We start from the raw sequence: 22,646 nt of genomic DNA, 5'->3' as shown, positions 1-22,646 counted from the left end.
GGGGCGGTGCAGCCCTGCCCCGCTCCCGAGGCAGGCCCTCAGCCGCTGCCGCGTAGCGCCGGTGGCAGCGGCAGCTCAGCCCTCGGCCCCTGCCGGGGGAGAAATAACCTTTGTTCTCGTTCCAGCAGCTATGAAAGAGGGACAGGTTCTCTCTCTCAGGGGATTTTTCACATACCGCCTACAAAGCAGTATGCCGAGGTACGGCCAAGGGTTTTGGAGCCCAGCAGTTTAAGCAGCAACGTCTGTAGGCGGAGGCCATCTTTATTGGTCCCACAGCAGACATTCTCTCTCCTGATAAGCACGGCTCATTACTGTGAGTTACTGCCATAAGTATTTCAGCACAGGTAATATAGATAAACTGAGGTCTGTTACTAATCAAAAAGAAAACCTTAATTACTGGGAAGTAAAATGAAATACTCTGTTTCCCCCACAACTACAGCAAATATTTATGTTTCGGTCAACAACAAAAGCAGAACAACGCAAAATTTGAAGTTCCCGTTGCAGTGGGGAGAAGCAGTGGCCCTGCAAAACCACGATGGTAAGGAGCATCCGCGACTGCATGGCGGGGTAAGGTATGGTCATGTTTTCTGTGCTTTTCATGGCCAGGCTGCTCACCTGGACTTCAGAGGCTCGCAGCAAGTCATGGGGGAAGCAACCTTGTGAATCCTGCTCGCTGGCCCTTCCTCCCAGGCAGCACCTGCCATATCTAAACCATTCCTGACAGATGGCTGTCTAACCTGTTTTAAAACCTCTAGTGATAGATGCTTTCACACTGTTCCCCCGGCAATCTCCTCCTGCACTTATATGGCTGGAGACGAGAAGCTAGATCTCCACATCCTGTAGCTTCAGCCCCTTCCTGTTTCTCCAGTTTTTAGAGGACCTTGGTAAAAGATTTAATCCCTGAGGAGCACATAAAAAAGATGCTGCAAAGCTGGAAACTTCCAAGCATCTCCTCAGTCTTCCCTAGATTAAAAAGCACTAATTCTTTTGATCTTTCCTCATGGGCCACTTCATACATACATTTTTCCCGTTTTGAATTCCCTCCTGCTGGTTTATGTTTTTCTTGAAATCTAGTGTCCACTACTAGGCCCCACATTGACATTGTCAGTGCTAAATTGATTGAGAAGGTTATGTGATGTGCCAGAATTTACCCGTTTCTACATGCCCCAGACATTTGCCTTTTTTTTTTTTTTTTTTTTTTGGGAAATGTCACATTGTTGATGTACCTGCAGCTCACGATCTATTCCACCTCAGAGGCTTTTTCAAATCACTGCTGCCTAGCCATTCTTTTCCCATCTCAGATTTGTACTGAAGATTAATGTCCTTTCTGAATACATTCTAAACATTTCACCTCTGAGGCAGCAGGAGATCCTCGCCTCTAAGCATCAGCATCAACTCCTTGAGTAGTGCTGATGCAGTTGTTTGTAGGCCTACACTATCAGCTGTATCAGTGAAACAACTAAGACTAACAAAAAACAAAGAGTGGGGGAGGGAAGGACAAGGATAGTTTTTGTGTTCTTTTTTAATCCAGATCATTTTCTTGATCTGATTTACAGATCAACCCTGCAAAACCAGTTTCTTGTGTTTGAGGTCACTGAACATCTCATTAGTCAAGCTGGTCTCTTACTGCATTCCTGTCCTTCCTACACACTGGGATAATTTCCAGCTGTGCTCATAATACTGTTGAACTCCTCTGAGCTACTTTCCTCTTACGCTCAATTTTTCTTTTCTCCCACCAAATCTCAAAGTCTGTTTTCTTCAAGGCCACTGTCTTCGGTCTTCCACTTTCCCTTCTCCTTTGCAAAAGCTTTGAAAAAACACTACAACAATAAGCAATAGATATTTTTCCCCCCAATTTGAAGTTAACAAAAATCATTATTTCTTCAGACTTTGCATTAACATTTAAAATTGTTCAACGACAGGAAACTGTAAGGAGCCTGCAAATTGCAGAGGGATTCTGACATAGCTTGCAGGGCTGGCTGGGATCTTCAGCCTGCTTTCTTCATCCCTTTGCTCCAGAAGCTTGCCCCTCTTGCCTTCTCTCCCTCTTCCGTATTATCCTCTTTTCACATCTAATCCCCTGTCGCTCCCAGAAAACAAGGCAATTTATAAACCTATGACTCTGACTCAACCATTTGTAAAGAATCGGGACTGCACAAGCTTCCTCGAGCTGTATGTATTTGATAAGACGTGCATTGTGTTGTTAGGCAGTGGCTTGGCAAGCACAAGCTTGTATGCAGTGCTGAGAACCCCGTCTCCTCTCAGTGACTGAAACTTTACACCAAACTGGGCAGACTTACCCTGTTTATCAATCCACAACTCTCAAGATTTCATCTACTCTTTCAATGTCAGCTATATTTCTTTAAAACACACCTGCTGGAGCAAGATAATTTATGTAAATTGCAGCTTACACAAGCAAGAAATTGGCTTTCAGAGCTGCAGAGGGACACCTGAAAACCAACTTAGAGGGGCATCAAAACAGGAGGCAAACCTGGGGTTTTTTTGCTTACATAAAATATCATTATGGTAGCTCCAACTCATTTTTTCTGGAGAGGGACCTGTGGTTGGCAAGTGGAAGAGTTCTGTTCGCAGACATCTCCAGTTTCAGTCCAGCTCACTGGGTTAAAAAAGAATAAAAAGCAAAGTCTCTAAGCCAGTTTACATTCCTGCCTGTGAAACTAACAAGCAGACAGGTAGGTTTCAAAATAGTAAACATCAAGGCAATGTCAAGGCTCTGATTTTAAATGGAAGGCTTACAGCAATCTTGACTAAAGGCAAAGGTTAACCTGTCTCCCTAGTTAGTGTCGCCAACGCAGGATTGCAAAAATTATTCTGTGGGAAAGCAGTAGGATGATCTACAGTTTTTCCTTGTCCAATAGGAAGACAAGAAATGCCAGATCTGCTGCCAAGTGCAGTTTGGCAAAGGAGGTTCCCACCTGAGTGAGCTTTAGAAGCTCACAAAAAAAGATATTGCCGTTTCTTTTAAAATCTTGTTTTTCAGATCCGAAGGTGCTTATTTTTTTCCATGTGTATCTGCATACAGATACTTAAAGATTTCAGTACTTCATTTAAAGCCTTGTTTAGCCAGACTGCCTCAGTCTAAAATAACTTCAATTATTAGAGGTCCCTGCCAATTTCTTTGGGACAGAGAAGCACACAAGCGCATGCACGCATACGCACACAAGCCATATCTTTTCAAATTCCTTAAATAAAAAGGGGCATGCCTCCCTTTGCTAGCTTCTCCTGTTCCACCTGGAGCCTCTGGCAGGATCTGAGGAATCTGTGTAAGCATTTATAAGAGCACTTGTATGTTCCTTCATTTAGTACAGTAGGTGTTCTGATAAAATCCTTCCTATCAATATTTATATATTTCTTGGACACCAATCTTGGTGGTAAAGTTTTTTTATACTCATTTATAACTTTAGGGTACTTTTTGTTTATTAGAGTGGAAATGCAGATGTTGTTCTATGACTATTTTTTAATTAAAATAATAATAAGGTAGCAGAAAGAATGCAGTATGATGTCAATTGGACAATGCTGTATGAAGGCAATTTTTTTAAACACAACATGGTAATTGTCTTGTACCCCAAAGGATGAAATAAGATCACTGGCTTGCATCATTGTAAAAGTTAGTACAGAACACACAAAAAATAGAGCATAAGAGTAGGCAGAGGTGTTGAGAAATAAGGTTGATTAACAATGCATGGATAATTCACTGCAGGGTATGAAGAATTATGTAAGTGAGTATATAAGGGATTAAAAAAAAAAAAAGGCAGGCATCTGTGTACCTGCTACAGTTACTCAGTACTGTAAGAACATGAGAACAAATGTTTCTCGAACAAAGCCCACAGTTCTTAGTGCCATGGTGTATCTTATCCATAATTTATGCAGAATATTACTTCATAATCAAGAGGCAATAGGCTCCAAAAGGCCACCCCATACAGAATTTAAGAATTTGTGATAAACCAAACCATTTAGACTGGGACAAAAAAGAGGAGCTTGAAATTAAAAACTGCAGAGAACCCAACAGAGAGTTGCTTGCCACATGTGGCAGTTCAGTAATGTTTTATTTATTTTTATTTTATTTTAAAATTAAAATATCACCTAACCTTTTTGAAAAAAAAATTAAAATCATAGAACCATAGAATGATTTAGGTTGGAAAAGACCCTTAAGATCATCAAGCCCAACCATAAACCTAACACTGCCAAGTCCACCACTAAACCCTGTCCCTAAGCGCCACATCTCCACATCTTTTAAATACCTCCAGGGATGGTGACTCCACCACTTCCCTGGGCAGCCTGTTCCAATGCTTCATAACCCTTTTGGCAAAGAAATTTTTCCCAATATCCAATCTAAACCTCCCCTGGCACAACTTGAGGCCATTTCCTCTCGTCCTATCACTAGTTACCTGGGAGAAGGGACCGACACCCACCTCGCCACAACCTCCTTTCGGGTAGTTGTAGAGAGCGATGAGGTCTCCCCTCAGCCTCCTTTTCTCCAGGCTAAACAACCCCAGGTCCCTCAGCCGCTCCTCATAAGACTTGTTCTCCAGACCCCTCACCAGCCTCGTTGCCCTTCTCTGGACACACTCCAGCACGTCAACATCCTTCTTGTAGTGAGGGGCCCAAAACTGAACACAGTATTTGAGGTGCGGCCTCACCAGTGCCGAGTACAGGGGCACGATCACTTCCCTACTCCTGCTGGCCACACTATTTCTGATACAAGCCAGGATGCTCTTGGCCTTCTTGGCCACCTGGGCACACTGCCGGCTCATGTTCAGGTGGCTGTTGACCGGTTTCTTTTCCACCAGGCAGCTTTCCAGCCACTCTTCCCCAAGCCTCTAGCGTTGCATGGGGTTCTTGTGACCCAAGTGCAGGACCATCTTAATATATATGTATACATACACATATGTAATATGTACAGTGTATGCATATATATATTCAGCCAAATAAAAATAATAACAAAATTATTTCCAGCTATTTTGCTTATTTCTAAATTGGGAGATTACAGAACAACAGATGGCAGCCTATGACACGTGCAGATCCCACCCTTTTATTTTTTCATAAGCTGTGTACACAGTCCCATTCATATACAACTCTAAACAATCTCTTAAAAGAAGAAATGAAGGCACCATTGACCCATAGAAGTAGAGCAGAAGTCAAAGCTTTTGATTGCCACTGGAGTTCAGGCTCTTCATTCAATATTTACTGCAGTTGTCCCTTCTCACACTGAACTTGAAACACTTAGAGGTATGGTAAATGTACATTTTTTTCAGTAGATAGAGACCAAAGAATAAAGTGTAGCACATTTGTCTGATGACACTAAATAATAACCAACGTTGCGTTAGAACACTCTATAAGAGAAGTGGCTGTACAGTAAATTAAGACATAAAGAATTAAATGCCAAAGTGCTCTTGCTGGGTACTGCAGGGCTCTGCCGTACCTCACAGCTCAGTAGTCATTTTGATGACAACAATTAAAGATTTGAAACTTTCTCCCATAGTTGCAGAGAAATAATTTAAAGGCAGCTAATAAATTAAAAGTGAAAGAATTCAGAACATGCAAACTAATCTATACTGGAGAAGTTAAAACCTGGAATACAGCTATGCTAAAAGAAACAGGGATAAATGTTTTGCCTAGTGGATGGCAAATGTGGGAGATATTAGCAATGTAGAAGCATCAGATTGCATAGAAGGAAATAAAAATCTGTCTCCATTTGAAAGTCTCATTTAAAACATTGCATTCAGGTTCAGCCACTTCACTACAATGAATAGACTGACAAATTGCAGACAGTTCCAAGAAAATCATCCAGGAAATAATGAATTATCCAGGAGTAGGAATGGAGACACCTTCCAGGAAAAATCCAAGTTCAAGGTATATATTATTAAGCTAAAAATAGCTACAGAGGCATGATAACGCTTTGCAAATATCTGAGGATGAAACTTCTAGGGGTGGAGGGTGAAGGACTTGGAATACAAAAAGAGGTGTGCACCTGAGCAAACGTGGCTGACAGTGACCAGCACAACCCATTCCTCACAGCAAGGGAGGTATCAATAGGAGAATGAGACCTGTGATTTGATGAGTGCCTATGGACAGGACATGTGAAACTGAGTGTGTAAGTAGGTGGGACAAAGCACCAGAATATTAACTGTAAGGAAGCCATACGTTGCAGCAGGAGTAAGCGGATGGCTAGATAGATCCCCTGTTCTTTACTGTCTGCAGTCTTCAGTATTGGACTGAATTGTAAAATTCTCTAGCCACCTTGCCCTCAATTACGTTGTGAATATAACAACAGAGTCTAATAGTTCTTAAAATATTCCTTGTATCTTATTTAAGCAAGGCCATTATAAAGGGAAAATATCTATATGCTCTAATTGGCTAAAACTGCTTGCAGGCAAAAACATACAGTTCCTTGATGTTATTCTCTGTACTCTACCACCTTTAGTTGCCTACAGAACTTCTTGGGGGCCAGCCAAGGCCTGGCCCCACACCCAGATGCCTTGGTTCAGTGCATTTGAATGCTCTGTCAGTGTTCATGCAAAGTATCCACAAGTACTTTTCTTCTTTCAGGTTGTATACTGTCTGTTCACACGCAAGGAAGGACTTTCAGATTGTCCAGTTTTACACATTGGCAAAACCACGATCACTCATTTTTGTCACATTTATAAATCACAGCTGAACTGCACAGGCATTATGGTTCTCAAAACTCTTGTAGCTGTCTTTGAATTGATAATATATTCCATCTTTTGACCTCCAAAGACTTTTTTTTCCCAGTACTATCTTGAACAGCTCCTGTGTGAGGCCATCTATCTGCTGCACTGGTTTCCTTTACAGTAAGGGAAGGATGATCCTTCACGAAACTCTGATCTTCATCCCAGAAACTATAGCAGCCCAGTGCAACCCACACACACACACCCCTTCTGCAAGCAGAGTATGTAGCTATTCCTTCTAACCCTACAGCAGTTTTAAAACCTTCGTGCCATCGTAACTTCCCTTGAAGCCACCCTCTTGCAGTAATGCTACATCCTTATGAACTGTCAGAGACCGAAGGGAAGGGAGTTCCCGATAAGGGGAGGAGAAATGGTTCAGTGGTGGAGCTTTTCTCCCTCTTGCTCCTGTGAAAGAAAGTGGGAGAAGAGAGCACACCATTTAGTTTGTGGATTAGTGGATGTTTTGTGCAGGAGAATTGCTGCAGAGTTTTGGGGGTGAGAGCAGAATGCCAAATGTCCTGTGCTCTCAGCCACCATACCCTGCAGAGGTATTTCTATGCTGAAATACAGGTGAGAAGCAACACTTCAAAGCTGCTTCTGTGTCTCCCATGTAGCTACTATTAAATAGCCCCTAACTGAGCTTCTCACAGGATAGCTGCAATTGAATTTAGATCTGTCTGTAATATGAACAAAGGTAAGATGTCTTCCATCTTCCTCATAGGAAAGATCCTAACAGATCTCTAGTGTCTGTAATGTTGGAATGGGGCACAATTTCCAGAATCTGCTGCTCACAAATACATCTCATCAAGGAGGTTTTCTGAGAAGTGCCACACATTCTGCAGAAAGCAGAAGTTTAGCTTTCAGACCACTGTCTTGCCTCAGGACTGAGTTTAGAGCTGAGCAGTCAGCACATGTAGCATTTACTGTGAGGATGGAAAGAACAAAAACACAGAATGTAATGCAGAGACAGCAAATTCCCCTCATTTTATAGAGCTGGCCTGCTCAGCAGTGTGCAGGGCCAGTAACTGAACTTTGGAAATACTAAAGAACCAAATGGTTCTACAACATGGGGAATATCTGCAGCGCAGCATGTTTTGCCATGTTCTTTAACACACCTGCAACACCCCAGGTGACTCTTTGCAAGGCCTGTGTAGAGAGCCCTGCATCGGTTTGTGTCAGGACAGAGCCTCACTTACCAACACAGAGACAATTCTCTCCCACTTTTCTGAATTTCTGGGATAGCATCAAGGTGTCTAACCTGGACTGAGAATCAGTTATTTAAGGCTTTACTTTAGTAACACCGTCTTGTTTGTCACCTGCCAAAGCTTGCTCAACTCATACAAAATAATGAGTTGACCGTATTAACTGTTTTCACCATGTTGCTGAACATGTGCAGAGTGATAAGGGTAAAAGGCCCCAGTCTGTTCTTCTCTGACCTCCTCATGTAGCACGTCCTCTTTAGCAGAGTGCCTGAGACTGTCTTAGGTGGTTTGGATGCTTTTTCTAACTCATACTAGTATTTTAGTGTTCTCCAGCAAAAAGACTCCCAAAGTGTGGCACACAAAGTTTTTTACAAGTGTTTTTTGAAGGACAAATCAGCTTACGTGGCAGCAGTAGCGGATTCCAAGTCTGCTGTATGCTGACTCTTGTCTGAACAAGAACAAACACGTCCACATGAACAGCGACTGTGTGATGTGGGGAGGACTGCCTGATGGCAGATAACTACCTGACCACAAGGGAAGCACATTTATAAAGGTCTTTACTCATTGCTTCCTGAACATTAGATAAACACTTTCACAACAGCAGTTACAGCCAGTCAACAGAACCTCACTGCTGTACGTAGTGCATTCAGCTGGTCCTCTCAAAATGCCTCCAGCAGCAACCCAAGTGGTGCCTGAACCTGCATTTGCAGCTCAGGATGGTGGAGCAAGGAAAGATAATGGAAAAGAATAAGATAAAGCACAGGGTATTGGTGAAACCTAACGTGCTTTAGGTAGGCGAGTGGATTAGGTCGGGGGCACGCAGTAGATGGGCACAGGCGAAAGGTTGGGATCTGAGTGAGGTGCATTACTCGGGAAAGTAGAGCATCTGAGGTAGATACACGGGTTTGTAGGAGCAGGACACGCAGCAGAAGGATGTCAGTACATGGATCTGAGGATCTAATGAAGGGGAAGGAATGCAGTAGGAGGGAAGAGGCAGGCAGGAGGGGAAACAAACATCTTCTGACCCATTTTTATGGTCTGGAAAAAAGTATTCTGGTAATATCTACCAATGCTGACAAAGTTTGAGACCTCCCTGCCCCAGTTCAGTATTGATTTGCAAATTATCTGCAATTGAAAGCTCAGTGTACTTTTCATAATGCAAGCTATGTAGTTGCCCACATAGAAACTGTAAGTTTATCAATGGGAGCGATTTATCGACGAAACACAGGGCAAGTAACAGGGTGAGGTGTAGCAGCTCCTTGCTAGGCTCAGAAACTGTGTCTGAGCTCCCTCTAGTGAGTTGTGTTGGTTTTCTACGCTCGAAGATCACTACCAGCTACCATATAGTTATTGACTGAATAGCTAAATTCAAACCTAAATACTTTTAAAACAGCTAAACAGGGAAAGGATCTTTGTACCTGTCCTGTAATCGTTCACATCAATTCTGCTTCACAAAGCTAAGTTCTTCTTTCAGAAGTTTCCAGAAAAGTAAAAAAGAACAAATGCAGTTCTAATGGTGTTGGAGACAAATTGAAACTAGACTGTTTCCAAAGCACTTGCAAAAACAAAAGCAGCAGGCTTGTATAACTTCCTACTGCAGGTAACAAATATTTTCTAAAACACAGAAGGGAGTGTGGTAGAGGGCTTTTGCCATCATGAATGCAAAACAACTGTCAGAAATAAGGCTGGCATATAGATCAGTTTACTTGATATCTTATGGAATAAGCAAATGAGTGAATCACTAACATTTTTAAAAATTCAGACTGCTCAATTTTCTACATGACATATGAAGTCTAAAACATTGCCACTGTAAGCCTAAAAAGGAGATTGTACAATTCATTTAAGTCTCAGGATTTGTGGTCCTCCCCCAATAACATCCCCTTTGCAAAGTTTAAAAAATGTTTAAAATTGTTCAATTTTTAAAGTCAAATTTTTTAAAAACTAAAATAGACAAAAAAAATTCTCATGGAGCATGTGGCTTGAAACGTGCGTTCATTCTGATGGCATTTCTCTACCTGCCAGTTTAATTATTTCCTCCTGGAATGAGGAATGGAAGGGACCTTTTTGTATGCAATAAGCTTAAGCTACAGAGGATACGAAGTGTTGCCCCAGCTCCTTCATACAGGCACACGCATCTACCTATGTTTTTCCCCACAATGGGAGGAAAAAAGGAATACTTTTATCAAAACAACACTCAGCTATCTTGTGGTCATCATAAGTGTGTCTTCCAGCTTTACTGACGATTTGCTGTGAGGTTGTACACAGTTTACTTCACCTGTCTCTGTAGCATACGGGACCCTTTGTCTTGGTTGTAACCTCTTGTCTAGGCACTACTGCTACAGCAAGCTGTGGCCATCAGCATTACTGTTTCCTGACATTGCTGTTATCAAGCATTATCAATTCTGCTATGCTCATGGGACCACATTTTGTTGCATTGTTTAGCCACAACCACAAATTAACTTCTGTTCATGTATTCATCCTTTTTCAAGACTCTTGTGCCACCAAAAAAACCCCTGTCTCCTCGATATATGCCATTAACAACCTTTTACAGTCCTAACCCCTTCTGGGTACAGCAGAGAAGTAGTTCCCTCACAGTCCTGTCCTCACACTGCCCTGCCTGGACTTCCATTTCTGGAGTTCTCAAGTCCAGGTACACATTTAGGAGTGGGCATGGCAGCAGCCATAAAGTTAATCAGAGCAGGGCAAGAGGTTGTTATTCCATCCTAGGATGAGTGAAAGCCGTAGAGGAAGTTAATTTACCCAAATGAGGAAGAGAATGAAGAACTGGAGCTTTGCATTTAACATTGCCAAGTGTCACGTCCCACCTACGAGAAGGGGAGAGTGACTAAGGTCTGCAAATCCCCTCGGTGTGGATTAAGGTGAGATAACACTCAGGGTCCATACACGAACATCAACTTTAATGGAACGAACACTCTATAAGTGTCAACCCTCTGTGTATTAATATGTCACATAAGCTAAGCGGCTTTATGAGAAGTTGAGGTAGGCCTTGTGTTACTTAGCAGCATCAAGGGCAAACAGCGAGAAGGGGGGGGTGGAGAGAGAAAGTGAGAGAGCTGGGAAGCAGGGGGGAGAGAGAGAGAGAGGGATCACCAATCCTGGATCCAGCATTGGACCTGCCAACGGGGGGTGTCGGTGTGGAGAACGCCCCAAGGAGGCTCGTGTGCGCCCCTATTTATTGGCCCCAGTCCAAGGTTTCTAGAATCTTCTCTCACCCCAGCTTCAGAGTGGTTGAGACACTAGTCAGTCAAGGAGAGTGACACCGGGCCCCTCCCCGTGTCTGGCTTCTGGAGCTTTCTCTGGGGGCATTGTCTGTGCTTACAGCACAGTCACTTGGGCCTAGTCCCTCACACCGAGCAGCAATATTTCCCTGCCCACCACATCAGGCTCGTCATAGGCTCACTAACAGGAGGTTTGTTCACTTGTTTTTACAAAAGATCTCAGAAAGAGAGGAAGCACCCAAAGTCTGTGGTAGTAGAACCCACTGCACTATCTCTCCACCTCCCAGGCTAGTTCGCCATTTGATCACGCACTAAGCATTTGAATAGAATTTTTCAAAGCAGTTGCTCTAGCCTATCCTACAAATCCAGCGGTAATTGAGGCTTCCAAGGAGAATAATAGCCCCATTGACATCTGTGCTCAGTCACCAGCTCTACAGGCTGCTTACAACATGCAGAAGTTTCTAGGTTTGTTTTTTAGCTGAAATGACCAACACTGCATGCACTGCGATACATAAGAAATATAGCATGTGGAATGAAAGGAACCTTACAAGTAATTTGGAGCACCGTGGTCGGATTCCATATCAGGGAAGCATATAACGCTGAAACCATCGGGCCTGTGGCTATGAAAACACAAGAGAGGCATAAAACCAAGTTAATGGCAGCATGCCAGGGCCCTGTTAAAAAACGACACGTCACTAAAACAAAGTAAGTGCTGATGCAGCACCACCAAAGGCTCTTTAATGGGCCTGGAGACAGAGTGCCCTTACATTTCATTATATACCTAACAGCAATACCTGCCCCCGCAGAAGAAAGGTTATCTCTAATGATCACTTTCTTATGTCTTATAATGGTTCCATACCCATGGTAAATATTAAGAGCTCTGGTTGTCCTTCTTGCCCTTTAATTTTTTTATACAGCATGCTGGAATTTGACTTTTTATGAAAAATGACCAATCTTCTTTATAGCAATAAATAACAAGATCCAGCAGGTGAAGCTGAAACTGAAAGTAGGATATTTTAGCTTAAAAATAACTCATTAGGATTTAAGCCTGTAAGTCACCTGAAAACAGGCCATAGATGCTCATCAGAATTACCAGTTAAAAACAGATGCTAAACCTGCACGTCTGGTTCAGAGGACATTACAAATAACCTGAGATTTACTCCTGAGCATTCATGAGATAAATTGATGATCACATGGTTGTGCACTGAAATCAGCCGGAGCAGAGAAATCACTAAGCATTGCTTAGATCTGAGGAACAGACTTGTGCTGTTATCAGCTATTACAGCCACGCAATGTGGACTTACTTTCCTCTCATTAACACTTCAATCCTTTCCTGTATTTTTATGTGACTGATTTGTAACATACGCAGACAGAAACAAAGAATATCGTTACTTCAAGCAGTTTTGTTTCAGCTGCAGCCATCAGTCTGCATCACTGAACACAAGACATCTCCTCTGGCTCCCACGGCCCCCCTGTGTAATGATCCTGGGGGACACGGTCTCCAACGCCTGAGAACAGAGCCCCACTGCCGCAAAGGCGGCAGGTGGCACCGCTCGCTTGTGCCGCCTCTGGATTTTGACGATTTACCCTTTATCTGTTCTGCTGACGGTGTGTGGACCGCACAGATGTGCTCTGTCCTATTTAGGATAGCTTTCCATCTTTATGGTCAGGACTGCAGAGCTGTTGTTATTTCTTTTGATGTAAGTGGGGAGGGAATAGCAAAAATCCAAAGAAGGGCAAAGTGTGTAAAAGGTTCTATTTTTGAAGCAGCAGTCTGGAAAGTATTTGCTGCAGAGGTCAACATTTGTTTTGAAATGAAAGTGGATGCTTGTTTGGTTTTGAGGTGTCTGCTTATCAGCGTTCTCAGAGACTACAGTTAACTTTCTTTTTGTAGGAGTTCTCAATACTCTCTGCTCTCAAATCATCAGCCCACACACATGCCTCTCTCTCTCGAAGGGACAGCAGAGGGAAGGAATGAAAGTGAAAATAATAATTTCTGCCAAAAATAAGACTGAAGATGTACACACAGCTAGACTAAACACAATGAGAAGGCACTGTTACATCTGGCCTCTTGCTTAAACAAGATTATCGCTAGCTTTTCCCGCTGTCTTCCTCCAGTTTCTGGAAGCCATCGAGCTGTGCCCGGAGCTCATTCCCTCTGTCTCCATCCTCCACTTGTGTCCTCTTCTAATGTGCTTCCTCTTTGCATTCTCTCTGGTGCACCTGAAAGTGCCACATTTGCAGACAGAACATGGACCACGTGACCTCACACAGTTACTCGCATTTTGGTGATGGACAAGGGGGAGAGGACATCTCCTCAGTTTGATGTGGCAACATATTACCAAGAATTCATTTTGATTCTGCACAAGTGTCTTTCAAAAATTGGAAGCACAAATTTTTGCTTGCAAATAACTAAGAAGTCCTCCTGTGCATGGCATTTGTCTTCCTCGGATAACACTTGGAGGATCTCCCAGAGACTTTGGGGCTAGGGTTTGATGCAAGACATCTTAATAACCTCTTAATCTTTGCAATATCTGTTTTGCTGGCTAAGTGATTGATTTAACACTATTTTATGGATATAAACAAGTAATATCTGTGTACACTATAATGGACAATAAATACTGACCCTGAAATATTCAAATACAATGAGTAGGTAGTACAAACAATCAAACAAATCTAGTGAAGATAAGGCTTTTTATATTTAACTTGTAGTTTCTGTGTCTTCAAGCTTCTTAAAATATTTGTTTCTCCATAGCCACAAGGGACAGAAATTTTTATATTAAAAAATTCAGACTCTAGTAAGAATATATACCCGTTAATCGAGACTACAAAAATACTGTTGGACCTGGGATAAAACATGAAGAGTTGGAAATACAACACGCACAGGAGGCCTCCAGCTCTGCTTATCAGCCTCCTAGAAGCAACTGATTGCATAAAATGTCTGAAATCTCAACTAACGTATTGTGTAATCGCTTAGCAGCAGATAAGGATTCTGGACTGCAAAAAGAATATCCCTAAACAACCCTTACAAATGAGGCCCACGAGGAGTTTCTCTCTCATTCAAATCCAAAAACCATAGCTGCAGTGTTTTCAGTTTTATTCCCTCCCATTCCCCTGGGCCCTTTTGCCTTCTCCCAGGCTGAGCTAGCTTCACTGTTAAATACCGCTGCCTTTCTCCCACACTCGCGTAGTTCCCTACGGCAGCCAAACAGAATGGCAAAGGACTCTGGTGGGTATGGATGGCACAAAGGTCTCCATGGACTGTTTCTAAATACATGCTTAGAAGGGGAAACAGCAGAAGCATTTATAGTGAACATGTTATTACAGACTTCATTAATCACCGAGCAGCTCCAGGAATGTTGCTCTGCAGATCTTGCCACCCTAGAAACCTTCTGGAGGCACTTCGGGAATTTGTCCAAGATTCCACCAAACTTCTGGCCAAGCAGCAATACTTTGGACTTGCATCCAAATCTCAAGTGTAGTCAAAAAAAGCTGAACTTACCTTAAGTCCACTGGAATTTATAACTAGTAACAATTTTGTTTTCCTTACCTACACCAGAGGTTTATGCTGGCTCAGCTGTCCAGGAAATTAGTCACGCATTGATGGAACTGGGGCAAATTCCCATTATAGGTGGAACCAAAGAAGTCATAGCCATCACCCTCACAGCTGCAACCTCTTGTCCAAGGTCAGTTGGATCCAGCTCCTCCCCGAAACCTGTTAGAAGTCAGACAAATTGCCAAGAAGCTTTGAGAGAACTGATTGCTCCTCCCAGGACTGCCAAAGAGAGAGCAAGCAAGCAGGAATCGGTCACTTAGAGGGGATGGCTGGACAGACAGGGAGCTAGCAAGAATCACTCAGATAACCTGCTTTTCTGTCTTCTTCCACTTTTTAAAAGGGACACTCATTCTGCACAGTGTAGCAGAATCAATTACACAACATAGGTTTCAAACCTCTAATTACAGTGGATGCTTCTGCCTCAATATTGCTGGACGGAAACATTCATGCAATGAAGCCGTGGTATCTGTGACAACAACATCACGTGTCATGCTGATGAAATACTAGTTCATGGCTAAATTTTAGTTCACCCTTCCTGGTGGTAATTACACCTTACAATTAAAAAAGAATCATCGTGAAGGCTGTGTACAAACAAAATGTTTTCATATGAAACAAGGAACTCAATAAGCAAAATATTGTAACATTTGTTAATAATCTATAGCATATATTTTCAAAAAGTCTAATTATTTTAAGGGCCAAAGGATAAAACTTCCGTGATAATGAAGAGTCTAATCTTTCATAACTGGAACTAGGTCAACAACAAATTAAATTACCCAGCCAGCATGAAAAAGATGAATTGCAGGAAAATTAAAAACTGCTATTAAAATAGACTTCCAGCTTCTCTTGCTAACCCACCTGGAAGGGAAAACCCAGTAATGTCAGGATGTCAGCGTTGTGAAAACGAATTAGACAGTGTCATGCTGCTTTCCAGTTTCTGAACTGCGGTGTTATAAGAATCAAAGAGATAAAATTTACACCAGGATAGTAAGATACAGAAACAACAGGAAAGTCGTAACAGCCAGTTATAGAATTCTTTCAGTATGACTTTTATTGAAAAAATATGAGAGCTTGAAATTAATTCATGTTGGTGTCAAATCATAACAGCAAGATCTTTTTTTCTCTTTTTTAGCACTTTTTAATTTTTTTAAGTCAAGCGTGTCTCAAAAACTTGACTAAACCTACTTAGTTTTAGGTAGGTGTCAATACAAGGCTGCACTGCAATGGTGGGAGGGAAATTAAGCACCCTTACGCCCCAGCCATGTCCTGTCAAAGTATGGGTCAGAAGTGCAGTGCTTGGGGAGCGGGGCTGCTCTTATGCCAGTATTCCCTGTAGGTAAGAACAACATAGCTGGGAGGTGGGAGAAAGGGGAGCAAGGTCTGTCTGTGTACTCAGTGGCTCTGGCTTACGGAGATGTAGACATATACTAGAAGTGAAGCATATACAGAAGCCTCATGATATCAGGACCTGTGCACCATCAAGTAATATGACACCTCATGTGCTTTAAACGCTAATTATAATAGTAATAAAATGCATACCTCCAAGACTAGAAGATCAATAACAAATCCGTACAAGAATTTCTGTGCAAGAACAGTTGTGAGAATATAAAAATCTGGCTTTGCTCTAGCTAAAGATGACGTTGCAAGATTATCAAAAGGCTTTTTCTCATTTTGCTGTGATTTTGTTTTGGAAGAAAATAGGCTAATGCTCAAAGTGTTCTGATTTTGATGGAACTGCATATTTTAAAGTAATGCAGCTCTGTTGCTGCTTCTCTGAAGAGCACTATTTATTAAGATTGTAAGGTCAATGCCTCAAATCCCCAAAATAAGGCTGCTTGTACCTTGTGATTTGGGCTTTTGGTACCTATGTATTATGATGTTGTCTTTAATTACATTAACATATCCTGTTGTCTCCAAGGATTCCTGTTCATGCAGTCGCTGGGAAGCTATTCAGTATTCTTTTTGCCTTCCTTTCTCAATAAGTAGATTCAGGTCTTAGTTAAAATGCCTCCTCCACAACAGGTTCTGCTTATGAAACTATTCACTTGAAGTGATGGATTAGCACTAATTTCACTACTGTGTTTGAAGGCTTTCTTGTAAATATTGAGGTATTGCCTTAAAAAGATAGAAGACTTATGAGGAGCGGCTGAGGGAACTGGGGTTGTTTAGCCTGGAGAAAAGGAGGCTGAGGGGAGACCTCATCGCTCTCTACAACTACCTGAAAGGAGGTTGTAGCGAGGTGGGTGTCGGTCTCTTCTCCCAAGTAACAAGCGACAGGACGAGAGGAAATGGCCTCAAGTTGCGCCAGGGGAGGTTTAGATTGGATGTAAGGAAAAATTTCTTTACTGAAAGAGTGGTGAAACATTGGAACAGGCTGCCCAGGGAAGTGGTGGAGTCACCATCCCTGGAAGTATTTAAAAGACGAGTAGATGAGGCACTTAGGGACATGGTTTAGTGGGCATGGTGGTGTTGGGTTGACGGTTGGACTCGATGATCTTAGAGGTCTTTTCCAACCTCAATGATTCTATGATTCTATGATTCTAAGACTTGATCTCTGCCAACAAGTTTGCATCATTTGAGAGAAGGCTGCTCTACAATGCACATGAAACTCGTGCAAGTTGGGCCAAGTACAGATATCGTGCATGGGCCATTTGTTGGTTTGAAGATGATTTTGAAATTCAAATGTAGTTACACTGGAAATTTGCAGTACACCTAAATAAAGTTCTTCTTCGTGAGGAGGAGAACTCAAAAGGAAGCACATCTCTTAATCGTAATATGCAGTCTTGGTGACATTTCAAGCCTAGTCTATCAGTAATTTACTTTAGAAAAGCAATGCTTCTCACAGTAACAGAAGCAGCAGGAGTCTGTGACTTTTTTGTAGAATGAGATATTTGAGGTCGAGACAATGAGAAACGAGAAATAGCCTGAAGAAAGGACAGTACAGTTACATCCCTTCCTCTTCTCTCCCTCCCCAATTTGAATAAATTGGCAGCAATGAGTATTTCATCGCAAGGAAAATCCCAGTCATATGACCTATTTTCATCTAATTACATGACCTACCCTTCCCCTCCCCCTGCTAAAGGGTTTTTTTACCATTTACTCACACGTGCCTTGGAAATCGTGACACGTGCTGAAAAGCAGTACCTCCGTGAGATTTGCTGAGATAAGTACCTCAGCTCATGAAGATCTAACAGTGAATTTTAATAGGGGCTGATAGGATTATTCACCTAACATCCATTTCTGGTTTTCCTATGTGACATAGGGATAGGCAGCATTAAATGGTGACTTCTCTGTATTTAGTACTCCCAGCATCATCTGAAAAGAATAGGACATGCATGGGTTGAAAAATGGGTGCACAGAAATGTAACAATAGCACCAAAATGGGTGCTACCTGCTGTGACCATATTCTTTTTCTATTTCAGTAAGAGATTATGATGGCATCACTCTTCTCTGCCACCACCTGGCTACGTATTTGGAAAGAAATGGGCAAAAGCTATAATGTCTACCTTCTGCACCAAAACCCACAAGGAAGTCACTTACAAAAATGGAAAAAACCACAGAACCAGCAGGCAAGATGCCCGAATCTTTCTGCAGTTAAGGGCAGTTTCCACAGCTAGTATCTATGACAGAAGGGTGCTTCTGGAGGTGGCTGCATTAGGGAATTGGTTGTGTTTGGACCAGAAGCCCTACCTTAATTTGGCTCATTTTTTCCTTTATGTCGGCCTCCCCACATTGTTTTCAAGATTTCCAGTGAATAGCTTATGATGGGCAATTTCTCAGTGAACCTGAGAATCTAAATCACTAAATCCACACTAATCCTGTCACTACACTGAGTCACACAGTAGCAAAAAGCTTAATTGCTATAAATGCTCATAGTATGGGGGACAGACTTTCAGATTCTCTCTCAAAGCTTCTAGTATGAACACTTTAAAAAACAACCTGGTTGTATTTTCCACAGTCTGTTCCTCCCTGCCACCCCGCCAGGTAACCACTGGTAATATTAAGACCATTAAAAGCTCTGCTCCGTTGCAGATAATATGAAGTGGAAAGACTAACAGGCCTATAGACTGCAGATATCAGATACTGAAATCCATCAAGCAACTGGTTTTACCCCTCACTCCCAAAGGGAAATGCTAAGATGCAAAAGCAGTTTATAGTTCTACAGGTATCTTAAAATAGCTGTAAAATCTCACAGTATAGTCATTATGATGCTAAAAAAACTCACAAAAAATAAAACCAGATGCAATTTTTTCACCTGATAGCACAGCACAAAAACTGGCAGGAATACTAAAGTGTATCTTCCTATTTTTCAATACTTCTTTCCTACAGCCCCTCTGAAACAGCTATCATACTCATAGAAAACTCAAAAAAGAAAATGAAAAACAAGAAGGGTTTTCTTCCCTTCTTTTTTCAGTTGTAGGGTTCCTTGCAATTACTTGTGACAATGCAGGGTAACCATTTCAGATAACATGTAACTAGCAAGTTGCTGATACTGCTTAAACTGTTTTACTTCTGAGATTACCATGACCCCGCTCATTATAAGGAACATTAGAATGGGTATTGCTACATCGCCACAGGAGCATCAAAGAATTGTCCCCGTTACATAAGTGGGGTATGGAAACACAGGAGAATTAAGTGATGTGCTTAAGACCACGTAGGAGGTTTGTGGGAGAGCAGGCAATTAAATCAAACCCTCCCGAGTTCCAGTTTTGTGTTCTTACCATTTAATCAACTCTCTCTCCCAGCTACTTCAAACCATGTCACAGCACAGCCTTTTTCAGCCACAGCCAATTTTTTTTTTCTGGCCATATCAAAAAAATACTGAGCCAATTGGTTAAAAGGGATGTCATTCAGAGGCAGGAATGAAGGTTTGAGGAAAGTAAAATAGAAAAGAATATAAGGACAGAACTGAAAAGCAAGTGGTCTGCTATTTAACAGTGCAGTTCAGAACAACAGCCAGAAAAAAATTGATTTTAAACTTGCCCTGTCTCTGTCCTAGCATAACCTGTTAAACCATATTTGAATTCATGATTGTGATGCTAAGTGCCACAGAGCGTAGCCTTTTTTCCTTAAGAAACTATTTGAAGTCTGCCCTTTGTGTTCGTGTTTGAATGATCTTGAAGTCCTGAGGCTCTCAGCAGCACTGCTTCCATTCAAAACTTTCTGCAAATATTTTTATGGTTTCCATGATGCCTTTGTTGTGGGATCCTAAAGCCTTCAGTCCCTCATACTATGTATTTCTACTTAAGGAAGATCAGCAGGTTTAGATTCTTAAAACATTTTTGGGAGTGCTCAGGATAGCAATTACTTTGAAATACTTCTGAAAGGACCACAGGACATACTGCGTAGTCTCTTCTATGCTGGACTGTAGGCAATACAATCTTAGGCTCAGTCCTGCAGGACACTGCTTGATCTCCTGCTAGCACAGCATTTGACTCGCAGTCATGGCTGCTGCTCTCCTACAGAGGGAATTATGTGGCAAAAAGCATCTCCTCCAGGCTTGCACGGATACGGACTCATTACAGGCACCTACCGCCTACCTCATCTCTAGCTGTGGGGAGTGTATGAAAAGACAGGGCGTTTTGGAGTTTCACGACTGAAACTCTAAAGGTCTTTACAGACAACTCATGGCTGTTCCGTTTGCTTTTGAGAGACCTGCAGCTGCTTGTCATCTCAGTTGTCAAAGGAGCAAAGGGAAGAATACTTGGCTCCCTGGCTGCTCTGTACTGGGAAATCGTAGCTGTGAAATGTCCCAGTACAAAGACGAACAAAGTGCCAGACTGAGCTGTCGGTGTGGGTGGGCTGTGGAAGGCTTGCTCCGCGTTGCAAAATTCAGCCAGTTCACCAAAAATACTGTTTCATCATCCTACTGCATGAGTCAATAGAGATGGTTCTTTTTAATGGGGCCGTTTTATAATACATGAGTCACTTATTGCTAATGGCCATCTATTTTGCCTTTGTAGGTAAACTATGGGCTATTACTCAGCAGTGAATTGGCTCAGAAAAGCAATGCCCTATTTATAGAAAAATACAGTACATGCCAAATTTAAAAAAAAAAAAGATTTACCATTGCTTAATTCTCCTCTTTGTCTTCAACTAAGGGACAGCTTTCAATAATACAAAAATTGAAAAGAAAAAAAAGGTTATTAAGGCATGTTGAGGGACGCCAAGAACATTTGAAATTATTTTCATCTTTCACATTTGCAGACAGTGACGACAACATCCACTTTATGGTCAAAACATTTCCATGCCTCACAAGAACTTCATTTCTGCTGGGAGGCAGAATCTCGTGACCGCTACTTCTTGCCACGCCGCTTTGTTTCCTCACTCTTGGCACAGCGATAGGTATTGTGTGATGCCCAGCAGAGCTGCGAGATAGTGGCTTGATTTTTTTAGTAGGATTCTCAATAGGGCCTGCTCTGCTGAGCATTGTTACTTTCCTGGTAGTTAACCAAGCATGAGTAGTAAGGGTTAGATGGTGAAACACAAAGTGACTACAGACAGCTTGAGCCTCATTTTCTGATCATAGGAGTTGCTATTATACTCTATGTTCCCATGTGGTCTGTTGATACAATTTGCTTTAATGCATGTAAATAGCAACCAGCTACCATGGATATGATGATATCAAGTAGTAAAAATATGCTAAAATGGCATTTGGACTTAGTGCTGCATATTAGAAAGGAAATTCATCTCTTGAATCAATTTTATTCCTTAAGATGACCACAAAATTTATGAGAACATAAAAGTATCTTTAAATAAAGTCTTCAAAGCTGTGTGAAGTCAAAGATAATGTGAACAACAGGGTACTCATTTATCTTCCCTAATCTGTGTTGTCTTAGTGGGAACTGGGACCAGACAAAAGATCAGAAGATAGGATTTATAAGCTCTGGTCCTGCTGTGCTTCTTCCTGCTACGTGACCTTGTAACAAACCACTTAAATTCCTCCTAAGGAGTCCTACAAAGAATTAAGCAATATTTTAACCATTAGTCCCTCTCCTCCCTGATATCATTGAACTATTGGGCATTTTTTTTCTGTTTCTGTAAAATCTGATTGGAAAAAAAACCCACCATCACTGATAGGTATAATCAGAAATATTTTTCATCCTTTACCAATAAAAATTTATCATCTTTGATCAGAGGTCTTTATTACATTCTTTCTGCAGCCCTTTTGCCCGTAATATACTCAGTCTTTACCTTTGTACAACCTTGAGTTGTTTCCCCTCATTTCATTTACTAACTTGTACATAAAGCCTCAGATCTTTGAATAGTCACCGTGAAACCGCAGTGTGTCATTTTTTTCTTTGTAACTCTTTTCAAATATACTCGTCTGTTAATTATGGTGGGCCTTTTTGGAGCAACATTGCTAGTTTCTATGATGGTAGATACTGACATTTTGTCTTGCTGAAATTGACTGTGTAGATCCTTAGTGATTCAAGCCTTTCACGCTCTTCTTTTCTGTGAGTCCTTTCTATAGTGCACTGAATTCAGCTAGCTTAGGAAAAATAGTGTGAAAATAGTCTTGCTACTCTCATAGCCTCAGAGACTATCTACCAATTTCATTAGAAATTCTGGCAGAAAAGCCAGAAGTATTAAGCTGTACAAGCATGAGGATTCTCAGCATCGCATATGAGTGGCAAGATTCACATTCTCTCTGGCAAAAAGCATCAATTCCAGTTCCTGGAGAAGAAGTGAGGAATTGGCTTAATACCGTCTCTCTCTACTAAAAAGATGTCAGGGGAAACTGATGAATGGTTCCTAAATGAAGGTAAAAAAGAAAAAAGTACATTTTTTAGGTGTAAGGTTTATGTGGAAGCAACAATATCCTCATGTTGCTCAATTTCTAGTGCATATATGCTTTCACCGCCACTTCTGATGCAACCATTACCTTCTCGTGCAAGGCTGGCAGTTCAGGAGAGTGGAATGAATGCCGACCAGCTGAAGG

At 41.7% G+C, this 22,646-nt stretch overlaps 1 long non-coding RNA gene across 3 annotated transcripts in view; it reads left to right on the top strand.

The window, feature by feature from the left end:
• The first annotated feature begins 34 nt into the window (after nt 1-34).
• LOC143158374 (uncharacterized) overlaps nt 35-22,646 on the top strand; it is a 49,792-nt gene continuing 27,180 nt past the window's right edge. For 2 of the 3 annotated variants that reach the window (XR_012994978.1, XR_012994977.1), the window contains exons 1-2: nt 35-344; nt 440-538. This is a non-coding gene — a long non-coding RNA (uncharacterized LOC143158374). Of the gene's footprint in view, nt 345-439; nt 568-22,646 lie in introns of all 3 variants that reach the window. The other variant, XR_012994976.1, reaches the window with a different exon arrangement.

This window comes from Aptenodytes patagonicus, chromosome 3, assembly GCF_965638725.1.
Source record: "Aptenodytes patagonicus chromosome 3, bAptPat1.pri.cur, whole genome shotgun sequence".
NCBI lineage: Eukaryota > Metazoa > Chordata > Aves > Sphenisciformes > Spheniscidae > Aptenodytes > Aptenodytes patagonicus.
The sequence above is the reverse complement of the archived record's forward strand: the minus strand, read 5'-3'. Positions and strand labels throughout refer to the sequence as shown.